The following is a 15,203-nucleotide window of genomic DNA, read 5'->3' on the forward strand; positions in this document are numbered from 1 at the left end:
TGCACCATGCTCCCCTCGGATGTCAACAATTTTCGAGCTACTCGAGTGTTTTACCACCCTTCCAACTCTTTATTTTTTGGACAGTCGGTTAAATGCAATTAACTTGGTTACACTTTCATGCGGGACTCGAATTTGGATGTAGAATTCGTTTCGGTTTTGGTTTTTGCTTTCAGTTTTTCACTTTAAAACAACGATTTAATTTTGTGGTCAGCGGAAGTGATCGTTTTGCCACTTTGGCGCTGATAGGGTCACCCAGTGAAATCACCATCAGCATAATTATTACCATTCCCACAATCACATGACACTCGTCTCTATAAATTATATTCGTGAGCTGCTCTTGTTTTGCACATGTTTAATTGCGAAAACTGATAAGACACCACATAAAGTACAAACTTGGTTCATTTAATCGGTGAGAACTCTTTAGTCAGGGTTGGATTTGATAGCACTTATTTGTTGTGATTAAGATTATTGACAACTAAGAACAACTTGTGACATTTTTTTAGTACTAAGCCAGGTTATGATTTGTGTTAAATATATGGTCCCTAAAAATATATGCTATTAAATTTAAAACTATTTAAATTCAAGTAATTTTTAAATGTATGTAAGTACATGGCTCATCATTTTAAAAACCTCTCTAAAGTTTTTCACATTATAACAAATACAATTACCCATATTATTAAGTAAGTCACGCTTTTTTTTATTCCTATTGAAACCCGATCCTGGCAAGACAAAAAATTATTTAAAGATAAGTGACGAACTAAGCACAACATGATGTGGTCAAAAAAGATAACACAAGTCAGTTTCGCATACGCAGAATGGCTAGTTTTCCCACATCCCTAAAAGTCAGAAGGTCAACATCGGGCGTGAACCCGGAAAACCCCTGTGGATAAGCCCATGGAAATGAGACATCCCGAAACCAAGCAGATAATACAAATGAGGAGGATCAGAAAGACCAGAGATATTGAACGATTCCAGTCTGAAATCCGCATTCGCAGGGGCCGTAAAAAATTTCGCTGTCTTCATTTCAATCGAATTTGTATTAAAAAACAAGTTTCCACAGCAGAAAGAAATGAAAACGAAGAAAATTATAAAACACACTTAAAGTTATAAGCAAAAAAAAAATATAATCCACTTACTTTTGCTGTTTTATATCCCAAAACAAAGATGTTAAAGAAGATGCGCGTGCTTTTGGTTTTCTTTGCTTGTCTTTTATCTTTCACCCGTTTTCTGTTGTTGTTGCTTTGTGGGTTAATACCAAATTATTGTAAAAATAAATTAGCATATAAATAAATATTAAACACCACAAATTTGTTCGTTTTAAATTTCGTTTCGTTTTGGTTTGTGTTTTTGTTTTTATTGTTTTGAGAATCTTTTAATTTTGGTTGTTGGTTGGCTTATCTGGTTTTAGCCAGTTAAAATGTATTTTATATGGGTCTAAATTTTATTTAATTGCTTAAAGTTTTCCCGTGGTCGCCTTTTATTTTTCGCTGCTGTTTTATCGCCTTTTGTCGCTGCGTTTATTGTTGTTTTTGTCATTATGACAACACACACTGTTTTTATTTGAATTTTGCTTTTTATTTATTTTTATTTCTTTAACTGTATCCCACATATTATTTCATTCACAAAGACTTTTGCACACACACAACAAAATCACGTGAAAAAAAAACGTTGTAAGATATTTTGAATTGTAATAAACTGGAAGAAAAACATAAAATAATATATTAATATTTAAATGGAACGCAAGCAAATGAAAAAAATTACTGCCTTCTTTGACAATACATAATGACACAGTAAAAAATTTTAAGTCAATAGGCTGGTTTTACTTAAAAAAAAAGGAGAACCAAACTATTAGTGGTATTATATTATTTAAATATTTTAGTATTTACAATATTTTTATAAAATACCAAGTTGGTTATGATCTAAGTCTTAAAAAGTAATTATTTTAATGACTTGAGTATTGGAATACTAAACATGTATTTCTCAGTGCACATAGGCAAATGTATATGTACACCGCACATATATTTTTAAGATTATAAATTATCGGATGCCTGTTGCTGTAAAGCCAACAACAATAGCAACTACAAAAACTGTTTCACAACATAGTATAGTATATATAAATATATACATATATATATAGTATATAAATACACGCTTTCGTATTATGTAGTTTATTTTACTTTATTTTACTTCACTTTATTTCATTCTCCTTTTTTCTGTTTCCTTTCACAGATATGCATTCTTGCGTTTTGTTTGCGTTTTTGTTTTATGTTTTAGTTTCTGTTCAAATCCAAATCGAAATCGGGTCAAATTTAGGGAAGAATAAAGACGACACGAAAAAAAAACTTAAAAAAATAGTTTAACCGAAATGCACACGAAAAAACGTTTCAGTTTTTTTTTAACACATTTTTACGGGGAAGTAGAGGAAAATTTGAAACTCTATTTATTGTTATTTATTTTGGTTGAATTTAAACTTATATGCACACGTTCTGGCCGATTGCACATGTCTTTTAAGTTTATTTATGTATCAAAAATAATAATTTGAAATTATATTTCGTTGTTATACCCTTGCAGAGGGTATTATAATTTTGGTCAAAAGTGTGCAACGCAGTGAAGGAGACATCTCCGACCCTATAAAGTATATATATTCTTGATCAGGATCACCTCCTGAGTTGATATAGCCATGTCCGTCTGTCCGTCTGTCCGCGTCCGTCTGTCCGTCTGTCCGTCTGTCCGTCTGTCCGTCTGTCCGTCTGTCCGTCTGTCTGTTTCTACGCAAACTAGTCTCTCAGTTTTAAAGCTATCGGATTGAAACTTTGCACACACCCTTCTTTCCTTTGCACGCAGTATATAAGTCGGAACGGCCGGGATCGGCCGACTATATCCTATAGCTGCCATATAACTGATTGATCGGAAATGCCATAACTTTCGTGTTTGTAAAGTTAGGAAGTTGGGATTTTCTATGGGTTTTATATTTGGCCAATCAATCCGACCTACCAAATTTCATAAGGATCGGCCGACTATATCCTATAGCTGCCATATAACTGATTGATCGGAAATGCCATAACTTTGGTGTTTGTAAAGTTAGAAAATTGGGATTTTCTATGGATTTTATTTTTGGCCAATCAATCCGACCTACCAAATTTCATTAGGATCGGCCGACTATATCATATAGCTGCCATATAACTGATTGATCGGAAATGCCATAACTTTGGTGTTTGTAAAGTTAGGAAGTTGGGATTTTCTATGGATTTTATTTTTGGCCAATCAATCCGACTTACCAAATTTCATAAGGATCGGCCGACTATATCCTATAGCTGCCATATAACTGAACGATTGGAAATGCCATAACTTTGTTGTTGTTAAAGTTAGGAAGTTCGGATTTTTTATGAGTATTAAGAATGCATCATATGAATAATTTTGGAGAATATAATTTACAGAGTATTCTGCAAGGGTATATCAACTTCGGCTCCGCCCGAAGTTAGCTTTCCTTTCTTGTTTTTTGTTTGCTATTGTTGCTGGTTTTCCTTTCTTTTTTCATTAATTTTTTGTTCAGTTCTTTTCGAAAAGAGATTGAATAGGCAGAAGAAAAAGATAGCACGCACCGTTACCGTTCACGTTCACAGTTTTTATTGGAATGAGAAGCGGCTTCAAAACGCTGCGCGGGCGTCCACGTTGGCGTCGCAGTCACCGCCAGAGAATGAGAGAGCGGGAGAGAGCGCGAGAGACGATCATATACATAGACATTCGATCGGTGACTGCTGGCAAAGAGAAGAACTCTCTTTCGAAGAGCAAGCTTAAGCCGCGCTTAGCTTTTAGTGTTTTTTATTAGTTGCAACTGAACTCAGAAATGTTGTTGGTTATTTCGATCTTTTTATACCAGGAGGCTGCCAAAAATGCAGTCAAAAAGTGTCACAAAGTGAAGGAGTTCAGATTGGACGACTATACTATATAGCTGCCACAGGAACGATCAAAAAAATAATAGTAAAACAAGAAAGGAAAGCTAACTTCGGGCGGAGCCGAAGTTGATATACCCTTGCAGAATACTCTGTAAATTATATTCTCCAAAATTATTCATATAATGCATTCTTAATACTCATAAAAAATCCCAACTTCCTAACTTTACAAACACGAAAGTTATGGCATTTCCGATCAATCAGTTATATGGCAGCTATAGGATATAGTCGGCCGATCCTTATGAAATTTGGTAGGTCGGATTGATTGGCCAAATATAAAACCCATAGAAAATCCCAACTTCCTAACTTTACAAACACGAAAGTTATGGCATTTCCGATCAATCAGTTATATGGCAGCTATAGGATATAGTCGGCCGATCCTTATGAAATTTGGTAGGTCGGATTGATTGGCCAAATATAAAACCCATAGAAAATCCCCAACTTCCTAACTTTACAAACACGAAAGTTATGGCATTTCCGATCAATCAGTTATATGGCAGCTATAGGATATAGTCGGCCGATCCTTATGAAATTTGGTAGGTCGGATTGATTGGCCAAATATAAAACCCATAGAAAATCTCAACTTCCTAACTTTACAAACACGAAAGTTATGGCATTTCCGATCAATCAGTTATATGGCAGCTATAGGATATAGTCGGCCGATCCTTATGAAATTTGGTGAGTCGGATTGATTGGCCAAATATAAAACCCATAGAAAATATCAACTTCCTAACTTTACAAACACGAAAGTTATGGCATTTCCGATCAATCAGTTATATGGCAGCTATAGGATATAGTCGGCCGATCCCGGCCGTTCCGACTTATATACTGCGTGCAAAGGAAAGAAGGGTGTGTGCAAAGTTTCAATTCGATAGCTTTAAAACTGAGAGACTAGTTTGCGTAGAAACAGACAGACGGACAGACGGACAGACGGACAGACGGACAGACAGACGGACAGACGGACAGACGGACAGACGGACATGGCTATATCAACTCAGGAGGTGATCCTGATCAAGAATATATATACTTTATAGGGTCGGAGACGTCTCCTTCACTGCGTTGCACACTTTTGACCAAAATTATAATACCCTCTGCAAGGGTATAATGATCTTACCTTAATAAGTAATTGGTTACGAATTGAGTAATATAATAAATACAAATCTGAGGACTATACAAATATATTTATATGTTGTTACTAGTCAAATAAGTATATTGACTATCAACTTTTTTATAATAGTAGGGTATCAGATCTTCGGCCTATCGAAGTGAACTTACTTTCCTTATACACTCTACAAAAAAATGATATATGCGAATGAACAATGTTGCCTAACTAAAGGGGCTGAGCAGGGATTTTATAGAAATAATGTTAGTTTTTTTTTGGGAATAGTGTTTAATGGATTCCATTGTCGGCTAACAAATTATTATACAATTACATGTGTTTAAAAAGTGTATGGCAACTTATTTAGTTATGCTGAATTATGCCATCGACCAAAACTGCAATATTATCCAGAAAGCTTATACGAAATAAGATTTTTTTTACATATCTTAAAATATATGTTTTTTTTCGAGTGTCCAAAAAGAATCAACAAAAGAGCGCACTGCACTCTTCTGACCGCCTGCAAAGGATGATTAATGACCCTATGGCAAATGCATTTGTCCCCCTGGTTTTGTCTTTCTTTTTTCTCTGAGTGCAGCTAATTGTTCAATTTACATAGACACTTCGGCTCTTCCTGGTAATTTTCCGCTCTCAGACGCTGTGAGTAAAATCTATTTTCAATTTTTTTGTCCGAGGTCGGGAGACCACCAGGGGAAAGTATTGAAAATAGGAACACGAAAAATAGACAATTTGGCCTGGCCAATATAAGAAGAAATCTCAGTAAGCCTGAATAAATATCCTTCAACTTAAATCAAGAGATGTTTTCCTTTTATTCCCCGCCATCTTCATCGGGAATTGTCTCGCACTTCTCGGTACATTTTATTAGCCTCCACTTGAGCTACTGTGCTGCTTAGGCCAACATAATGACCAATTAGGCCCACTTGGTACCAAATACACCGCTCAAATTTTTAAAGCTAATCATTTAATTTGGTATATGTACAAGTATATATCATTTTATTGTTCTCATTTTAAGCCCAAACTTAAATGTTCTAATAATATGTTTCCTTACGCCTAATATGTGAAATTTTAAAAATGATGTTAAAAATAAAAAATGATGTGTGGTCTTTTATTTACATATATAAAAACCTATCTAAAAAATATATCGGAAATGATTTTTAAAAAATTTGATATCATAAAATAGGCTATTACAGAAATTTCTTATCCAACTAAATTTCAACAGAAGATCAATTCTCTGTTTATCAGGCTTTAATATAATATATTAATATTAATATAATATATATATTTCTATTATCTTAGCAGAGTTGCTCCCAAACTCAAAGGAATAACACAAATTTTAACCATTTGGCCCAAAAACTTTCTTAGACTTATGTGACTTACCATAAAGTGTAGGTGTAGGATATAAATATTTGGGGAATTCCGCTACATCTAAATAATACTTTTGCCAATTATTTTGTGGAGTGTTTCGCTTAGTGTATGAATTCGGATCAGCCTTTTTCCCTGCTTACTCCCTTTCTCTGACTCTTTCCCTTTTCTGTTGAATTTTCGACGGTCAAGTGTGTGTGTCTGGTCTTCAGGCCTTTCGCCCAAAATAAAAAATCGAAAAACAAAAAGTTTAGCAAATAAAAAAAAACAATACAAAATCTTCATTTTTTTTGTACTTTTCCGTCTTCTTCCTCTTGTGCAGATGCTGCCTTGTTTTGGTGCTTTAAGTGAAATCAATTAAAAAATTTCGTTGTCTTTCGAATGTTTGCCTTCTGCCGCAGCTTCTTCTTTTCCTTCACCGTCCCCCTTTTTTTCGAGTGGCGTTTGGAATTTTCAATGGAAATTAATTTCTTTTTACATTTTTTTCCACAGTCCTACATATTTTTTCTCTTCCCCATCATGCTAATCATTTTCACTTTTATTTTTTCGTTAATGTTCTCGTTTTCACTTTCCAAACAAGTTTGTGTCTTTTGGAGAAAAAAGACCAAACATTAATTAAGAAACGTAAAAACAATTCAAACATTTTGCGTGGGAAGCTAAAAATGAAAATGCAAACAAGACAAGTAGTTAAGGAAACGAATTGGAAAGCTAATAATATAATTATTTTTAAAGAAGCCATAGAAAATGGGAATAAGCAAGAAGCTGGTGTGGGGGATAATAATAAAATTAAGCAAGAATTATTAAGTTATCAAATGGAACATTTTTGGCGGCATGTTTTTATACCCTTGCAGAGGGTATTATAATTTTGGTCAAAAGTGTGCAACGCAGTGAAGGAGACATCTCCGACCATATAAAGTATATATATTCTTGATCAGGATCATTTCCTGAGTTGATATAGCCATGTCCGTCTGTCCGTCTGTCCGTCTGTCCGTCCGTCCGTCTGTCCGTCTGTCCGTCTGTCTGTCCGTCTGTCTGTTTCTACGCAAACTAGTCTCTCAGTTTTAAAGCTATCGAGTTCTAACTTTGCACACACCCTTCTTTCCTTTGCACGCAGTATATATGTCGGAACGGCCGAGATCGGCCGACTATATCCTATAGCTGCCATATAACTGATTGATCGGAAATAACATAACTTTAGTGTTTGTAAAGTTAGGAAGCTGGGATTTCCTATGGGTTTTATATTTGGTCAATCAATCCGACCTACCAAATTTCATAAGGATCGGCCGACTATATCCTTTAGCTGCCATATAACTGATTAATCGGAAATGTCATAACTTTGGTGTTTGTTAAGTTAGGAAGTTGGGATTTTCTATGGGCTTTATTTTTGGCCAATCAATCCGACCTATCAAATTTCATAAGGATCGGCCGACTATATCCTATAGCTGCCATATAACTGAACGATTGGAAATGCCATAACTTTGGTGTTTTTAAAGTTAGGAAGTTGGGATTTTTGATGAGTATTAAGAATGCATCATATGAATAATTTTGGAGAATATAATTTACAGAGTATTCTGCAAGGGTATATCAACTTCGGCTCCGCCCGAAGTTAGCTTTCATTTCTTGTTTCATTTAAAGCCTGTTTTTTTTTGTGTTCGGTAAAGTTGCATTGTATTTTTTTCATAACTAATGAAGTAGAACCACGATAAGGGGAACAGCCGGCAATCTGCGAGATAAATCCTTTTTTTGAGGGTCTATAGATTATAGGCGCCTGATGCCGGCGCTCTAAAGTCAGAACGCAAATTGACAACTTAATGCCATCAAAGTTCAAAGTGCGCGCACACAAAAATTCCATAAAAAAACACACTCCCTTAAATCGCCCTCTTACTCCATTTTCCGATTTTCCAGCCATTTTCCCCGCACTTTTCCCTTACCAAAGTTTGGAATAAATGTCGATGCTGATTTCGATTCGACATTGACATTCAAATCTAAACATAAATAATAACAATGATAAACATATCAACACGCCGGCGGAGAAAAGAGGCGTGGAAAGAGGGGCTAAGCCGCATATGCATGCCAAAGATACCAAAAGACCCGAAAAATGTTTGGAAAAAAACGAGGAAAAAAGAAAATATATCGATGCCGAGCGCCGGGTAGACATGAATCAAGTTTAAAGCGAGAAAACCCGAAAAGGGCAGCTAACATTTTTGGGATTCATTTGCTTTCGGGCCTCCAAAAGAAAACATCAACACAATCCTATGGACAGAGATAGCCATATGGGGTGTGAGCGAGAGGGGGAAAGAGTCCGGGAAAACATGAAGAAATCCATGGAGAAAAATAGAGACATGACTGGAAAAAAAGGGATCAGATGACCAGGACAACATGAAAAGTGGACAGCAATTTGCAAGTTTGCCAAAGCATAAGCCATTTACATATCACTATCCCCCTCTCTTTCTGTCTCCCTCTGCCCGTCTCTTTCTTTTGGGATAAACCGAAGGAGAGTTCAATGCAGGCCAATCATATTTAGCATTGTTTAAGAAAGCCGAAAAAGTGGGACACAAATTTGATTCCCGTTTTGAAGGAGAAGAAAAGTTGTAAAAGAAATTAAAGGTCAAATTTAAGGAGTACTTAATATCATTTATGCCATGATGATATTAGATATTAAGTAACTTCTTATTTACTTGCATTTAAAAGTTAAATAGCCAGCTGGTATTCTATTTTCTTTTCCTACTTAATTATATCTATATCATACTTTTAAAACGTGTTCCTCAATTTCTGAGTGGACTGAAACAACAAATATTACAAGGCAGTGATATGGTAATTTCGGAAGTCGCTGTGCCAACCCAAAGTTTTTTTTTTATTTTTTTATCATCTGCGGGCAATGCTCTTGTTTTTAAAAACTGGGAGTCCCCTCATCGCCGCCACCCCATCCCCTTGACCAAAGACGACGACAGCCAGTGAAATATTTCCCTAAAAGAAAACACACACAAAAATCGGGAACATATCTTTGCCGAGCAGTCGGGCAATGTTCGGGCTCTGATAAGGCGGACACGGCTTACTGGGAACGCGAAACCCAAAAACCAAAAACCAAGAACCGACAACACTGAACTCAAAACCCAGAGCCCCAATCCCAAATCCAAACCCAATCCCAAACCCAAGCCCAAATCCAATTCCCAGCCCAAGCAACTCGTGACACTCGAACTTGGCAATGAGTCATCAGAAAGAGCCAGAGACCATCGTTGCATTGACCTTCCTGGAAGGGAAAACAAGGAAAATAACTCACTCCAAAAAATCCAAAGAGATCGCACATCTGTGGCCCATTAATAAGTCGCCACTTGAAATTCCTTCGCCGCTGTGTTATTAAACATTTGGTTAATTTCACTCGGGAGTATCGACATCCAACATCATCTCGTTTCCATCACTCAAAAGTCTGCTTATGTTTTCTCGGCAATATTGGGATGTTTTCGAGTGTTCCCGAAGTGGATGTGTCGGCATGTCCAGAAGTCTTTCCCGGTTGTAATTTGGGCCATAAGTTGCATCATTGGATATATTAATTGCTGTCAGGTTTATTTCGAAATCAGAACAGGATCTTCCCATTTGCCAATCATTTTATTAACTTGGGTATGTTGTTAGTTTTATCGGTTTAATATATATTTTTTGTTTTTTATTTATCTTTTAGTTTTTTATAAATATATTTCATTTATCATGGGTTATTAATTATTTTCCCTTTCTGCCTTTTTTATACAGTAAAATTTAATTCCGAAAAAATGTATTTAAATCTGAATTATTACTACACTTTTGATTTTCCATTAGTAAAGTAATATTGTGCATGTTAGAAAGCCAAAAATGTTCTATATATGTAGATAAAAAACCTTTTTTAATATGCACCCGGGTTATGGTTTTGACCCTCTAGATTCAGAAGCTTATACAATATATTCCTTTACTCCACAAATAGTAAATAAAATGACCCAAATGAGCAATATTTTTAATAATTCAAACACAGTTTGCAGTTATACTTGTAAAACTTATCAACACAAAATTATTTAAGAAGTAGACCTTCCCCAAAAGGCAAAAGCCCCTCCAAAACAAGAATTTTGATAGCGAAAAGTCCACTTAGTGTAGAAGTTTTCCCCTCGGGTATTCTAACGATGATCATAATTTGTGTCACATAAATGTCACTTTATGAGTAAAAATAACTTCATTACGGGCAGAGCTCCTGCTGTAAACTAATTACAATCAATTCTAATCGCCTTTAAATTGCTGCCAGGCCAAACCAAGGCCCAAACCCCTCGCCCTCCGGGCCTTCCTTTTCTGGGCCGGACTTTAAAAGGTGTTGGCTGTTGTTGTGTCTGGGCTTCCGCCTTGCAGGAGCTACTTGAAGCCAAAGCAGACCAAACAGACAGTTTCCCCGACCTTCCTTCTCCGCTGTCCATATTCCATCCACTGTTTTCCCCGCTTTTCCCGCCTTTTCCGCTCTCTCGCTGACCATTTCCAGTTGGCCATTTAGTATGTGCATGTAATTCCCATTACAATACCCTAACCAAAAGCTTTTCCACACACTGATTTTGTGCGGTGTTTGCAACATGATAACAATAATAAGCTTTCACAGAAACTAATTTTAAAGTTTATCAAAGGTTAATAAACTTATAATAATTTGTGTTGCAAATATAATATTATTATATTTATTTTGCTTTATGCTCAAAATATTAGCAAGTCAAAATTGACTTGCGCATACACTACTAACTTTAAAAGTTAATACAAAAAAAATGTTTTCTTTTTAATAACAGACTTTTTAAAATGTTGTATGCCCCAAAGAGTATTCACACGTCGTCTGGTGCCGAACTTTATTTTCTCTTTTCACAAAACGCCATGTTTATGGGCCTTTGGCGTTTTCCGCTTGATTCTATTTTCAAACTAAACCTATCTAAACTGAACTAAACCGAACTGAACTGAACTAAAACGAGCTGATGGCTGATTATGGTATTAAACAGAAAGAAATGGTAACCGTTTTGGTGGCACTTTTCAATGGAAGCCCCAACTGCAGTTAGCTCCCCTCGCCCAAAAGTGGAATCGCAATCGAAATGGGAATAGGACTGTTAGCCGCCAACAAGACAATCTACTTAGAGAGACCATCTCCAGAGTTCCCGCCTCTGTGACCCCAACGCCTGTCAAATTGACATTTTTCCAGAGTTCGGTTTCGCTTAAAAGCCACAAATGCCAGATTGTTTGTCTTAACACCAGTAGTCTCATGCCCCATCCGAAAATTCCGGGACTGTCAATCACGTCTGATGCGATGGCTCCTCCATGATATTCCCCCGTTTGAACTTCATTTGACGTGGTATTTTCCAGCATTTTTCCTGGGCACTAGGCATTTGCCAGGGTGGCCAATTACCCCTCCTTTAAAATCGCCAAAAAAAAAAAAAGAAATGAAAAACTGGGCAAGAAAAACAGAGAGCGACAGAAGTCGGCTGTTTGATGAATGGCCTGTCAGTCGGAGTTAAGGAAAACATGCATGTACATATATTTTTCGCCAAGCCGAAAATTGGAAAGAAACCAATGTCATTGGAGAATGGTTAATTTAGAAAACCCTGACAAGGTATACAATGATTTTAAATCCAACAAGAATAGAAAAATGGTGTTCTAAGCCTTTTAAAATATGTTGTTACAATATTGCTTCATAGATCTTACAAGAACAAGTATTATTAATTCAAATCAAACTACAAATTATGTTTATTATGTAGCATAGTAGAATATTGTTAAGTGTGTGTGAGACTTATTTTAAGTACTTACAAAAAGAAATACATTAAGTCGCTTTTATATATCTTTAAACATTTTTGAAAGCTTACCAAAAAATGATGTAGCATAGTACAAGGTCCAAACAATTAAAAACCTTATGTAACTTTTTAAAGTCAGATGTTTCATATTCATTTCCCAAAATCATGTCTGTTTGTTTAAATTTAGATGTACAAGACTGAAGAGAGGGTAATCGATCTGCCAAAGAAATAGCAAACCACTCAGCAATAATCTTTTGACTTTATATACTACTATTAAAGGGCCTATAATCCCCAAATCGATACAGTTTGATAATCGGCTTGTCCATGTCTTCCTTATGAAAATTTTCCATTTGCTGATGAGCTAATTAACTGAATGTTTTGACTACCAGCACCCGCTTTTCTATTCCATTTCCCAGATTTTACCCTGACTACGAAATGCAGAGTGTATGTGTGTGTGTTGCTCGAAATGAAGTAAGAACCCATCTCAGGTCTCTGCCGGCTTATTCTATTCCCCTTCCTTCCCCTTCCGTCCCCGCACCCATCTCCATTTGCTGAGCTCTGTGTCTGTTATGTAATAGCATGTTAGGTGTATAACTTTTATTATTATGATTATACTTTTGCCCCAGCTCCAACTAACATGGACAATGTTGCTGCTGCTGCTGCTGCTGCTGCTGCTGCTGGTGGTACTATATGTTCTTATATGGGAGCTGGTCTGGCACTGAAGAGATACGTGAAAGTCACGTGAGTCATTAAAATGGAATAGCAGTCAGTTCTAAGTAGAAGCATGACGAAGGGCGATTGGGAGGCGACGATGTTGCTGCTGTGGCGGTTGATGTTGCTGCTGGGCCAGTTGCTGTTGCTGGTGGTGTTGCTGTTGCTGTTGCTGTTGCTGGTGGTGTTGCCGCTTCAGTGGGACAGGAAGCGAACTTGGCCCGGCCAAAGGCAAGCTCAAGTGCAGCTTTCGTGCAGGGAAAACAATTATAGAAGGGTCAAATTGGTCTTATATCATAAAAGGGAAACCTGTATTTGACACAAATAAAAAGCAAATCATTTCAAGTAAAACGCTGCTTTATTCTATTCTTTGATCAAATTTGTTACAATATTATATAATACGAACCATATAGCACGTGTTAAGCCGAAGTTTAAGTCGAAATTTATAAAATCTAAAAAAACCAACTGAAACTGTAAAAAATTCAACTAAATGCAATAATTAATGTAAATTACAAAAAGTTTGTTTACATGGTATAAAATACCAATATATTTAGATAGTTTTTTCATAATTTATTATGATTTGCAACTATATGACTATTATGAAATATTCCTAAATCAAGTAAAGCATCAATGAATTATTATCTATAAAACACTTTAAATTGTCTTATAAATTCGTATTTAATGCAAAATATGAAGGTTTACTTTAACTAATAGAGAATATAAATATCCAATTGTAATAAAAATAATCTATATCCTATGGTTTTAAATATATTATTGCTTTGTCATAAATATAGTTGACATGCTTTGAGGATGTATAAATATTTTTGTTAATTTTTTTACAACCTTTTGGTTTTTCTCCCCAAATTCCACTATTTTTATCTTTGATCTGCCAGCCCCTCTTTCCCAGTGTATTTTTATGTAGCTGATGGGACGCTTAATGCCATAAACAAAGTGATTGTTGCCACTGCTGATGCTGCAATTGGCTGGCATGTTCTTTGTCAACGCTAATGTCATCCGAGCTGAGGTTTCTCCTGGGCTTTCGTTGGCAGTTGGACTTTCAGGTGGGTTACGGACCCATCATTCGCGACGCCACCGCCATCGTGGTCCATTGTCATCGTGGCTCGGCCCTTGGGAGCTTGGACTTTTAATTGCAATTAATTCAATTGGACGCTACCTTCTAGCCGGGCTCTTCGCAATAAGTGGCAGTTCATCATGTTTCCCGGGGAAACCAATCGATTTCAGATCGATTAATAGCGGATGGTGTAGATTGCACTATCTATGCCCTAAATTCAATCTGTTGTGTGAGTTTCGCAAGGTTTATACGGAGATTTTGACATATTTTGCATTAACATTCACTTTCTTAATTTCATATAAAATTTTATCTGACTAAAAACTTTTAGCAAGAGAAAATTTTTTGTTGCCAAAAAAATAATCCCAAATGGCATAAAGTTGACTTAAACCAAATACCTTAATAGCAAATAATTAAGATCAATTTATTCCTCATGAAAATAAAAATTAATCAAATTGAAATCCATTTTGTTTCAGTACATAGCTGTTTCTAAGTTTCCTTACCATTTCGTTTCCTAAAGTAAATAAAAAGAACTAAATTTACGATAGTTCCTACAAAAAATCTCATTTAAAGGGTTTTTCAGAAAACAAATATGAAAAATACCAGAGCACTTGATGCAAACTTCTCTTTTATTAATGAAAAAATAAGTTTCTCTGAGTAAATAGTGTGGGTCATGGGAATAAAGGCAGAAATATTATTTATATGGCTGAGCAAACCTGTGGTCCTCGGTTGCTGTCTGCGAGTCCTTTGCTGCTTTCTCCGCTTTCCCCGCTTTCACTGCACTCACTTTAAATTGTTTAATTCCGGCCACATTTTGCATTAATTTATTCATATGGCGATTTATTGATTTGGCCGCGTTAAATAAATTGCCACTGCATATTTGATTTCAGCGCCTTGCCATGCCCATAATTTCAATTTCGTTTGTCAATTGCGAATGCAATTGCATTACGGGCTTTTGTTGTTACTCAATTAACTTTTAATTATCCGCAAATGCGAATCCAGCTTTACTGTGCAACTGGGAGACTGGCTCACTGACTGACTGACTGACTGACTGACTAACTGACTTGCCAACCAAATGACCGCTGCAGAAAACTGAGAAAACTTGGAAAAACCCAACTCAAATGTAAACACGAAACGCGCCCGAATAATGGGAAAATAAAGTAGAGAGGCCGCAGTAAAAACTTCAGTTGTCATGGCCACTAATTGAAAAGGCCGCCAGC

General features: G+C 36.1%; 2 protein-coding genes across 2 annotated transcripts in view; one reads left to right on the top strand and one right to left on the bottom strand.

Moving 5' to 3' along the window:
- LOC108038949 (protein folded gastrulation) overlaps positions 1 to 1,691 on the bottom strand; it is a 33,023-nt gene extending 31,332 nt beyond the window's left edge. Inside the window, exon 1 of the mRNA XM_017115842.2 lies at positions 1,137 to 1,691. The gene's annotated coding sequence lies outside the window, so the exon portion shown is untranslated. The remainder of the gene's footprint in view (positions 1 to 1,136) is intronic.
- Positions 1 to 15,203, top strand: part of LOC108043568 (chaoptin) — a 217,810-nt gene that overhangs the window by 176,890 nt on the left and 25,717 nt on the right. The gene's annotated exons all lie outside the window — the stretch shown is intronic.

This window comes from Drosophila rhopaloa, unplaced genomic scaffold (assembly GCF_018152115.1).
Source record: "Drosophila rhopaloa isolate 14029-0021.01 unplaced genomic scaffold, ASM1815211v1 contig_3, whole genome shotgun sequence".
Lineage (NCBI taxonomy): Eukaryota > Metazoa > Arthropoda > Insecta > Diptera > Drosophilidae > Drosophila > Drosophila rhopaloa.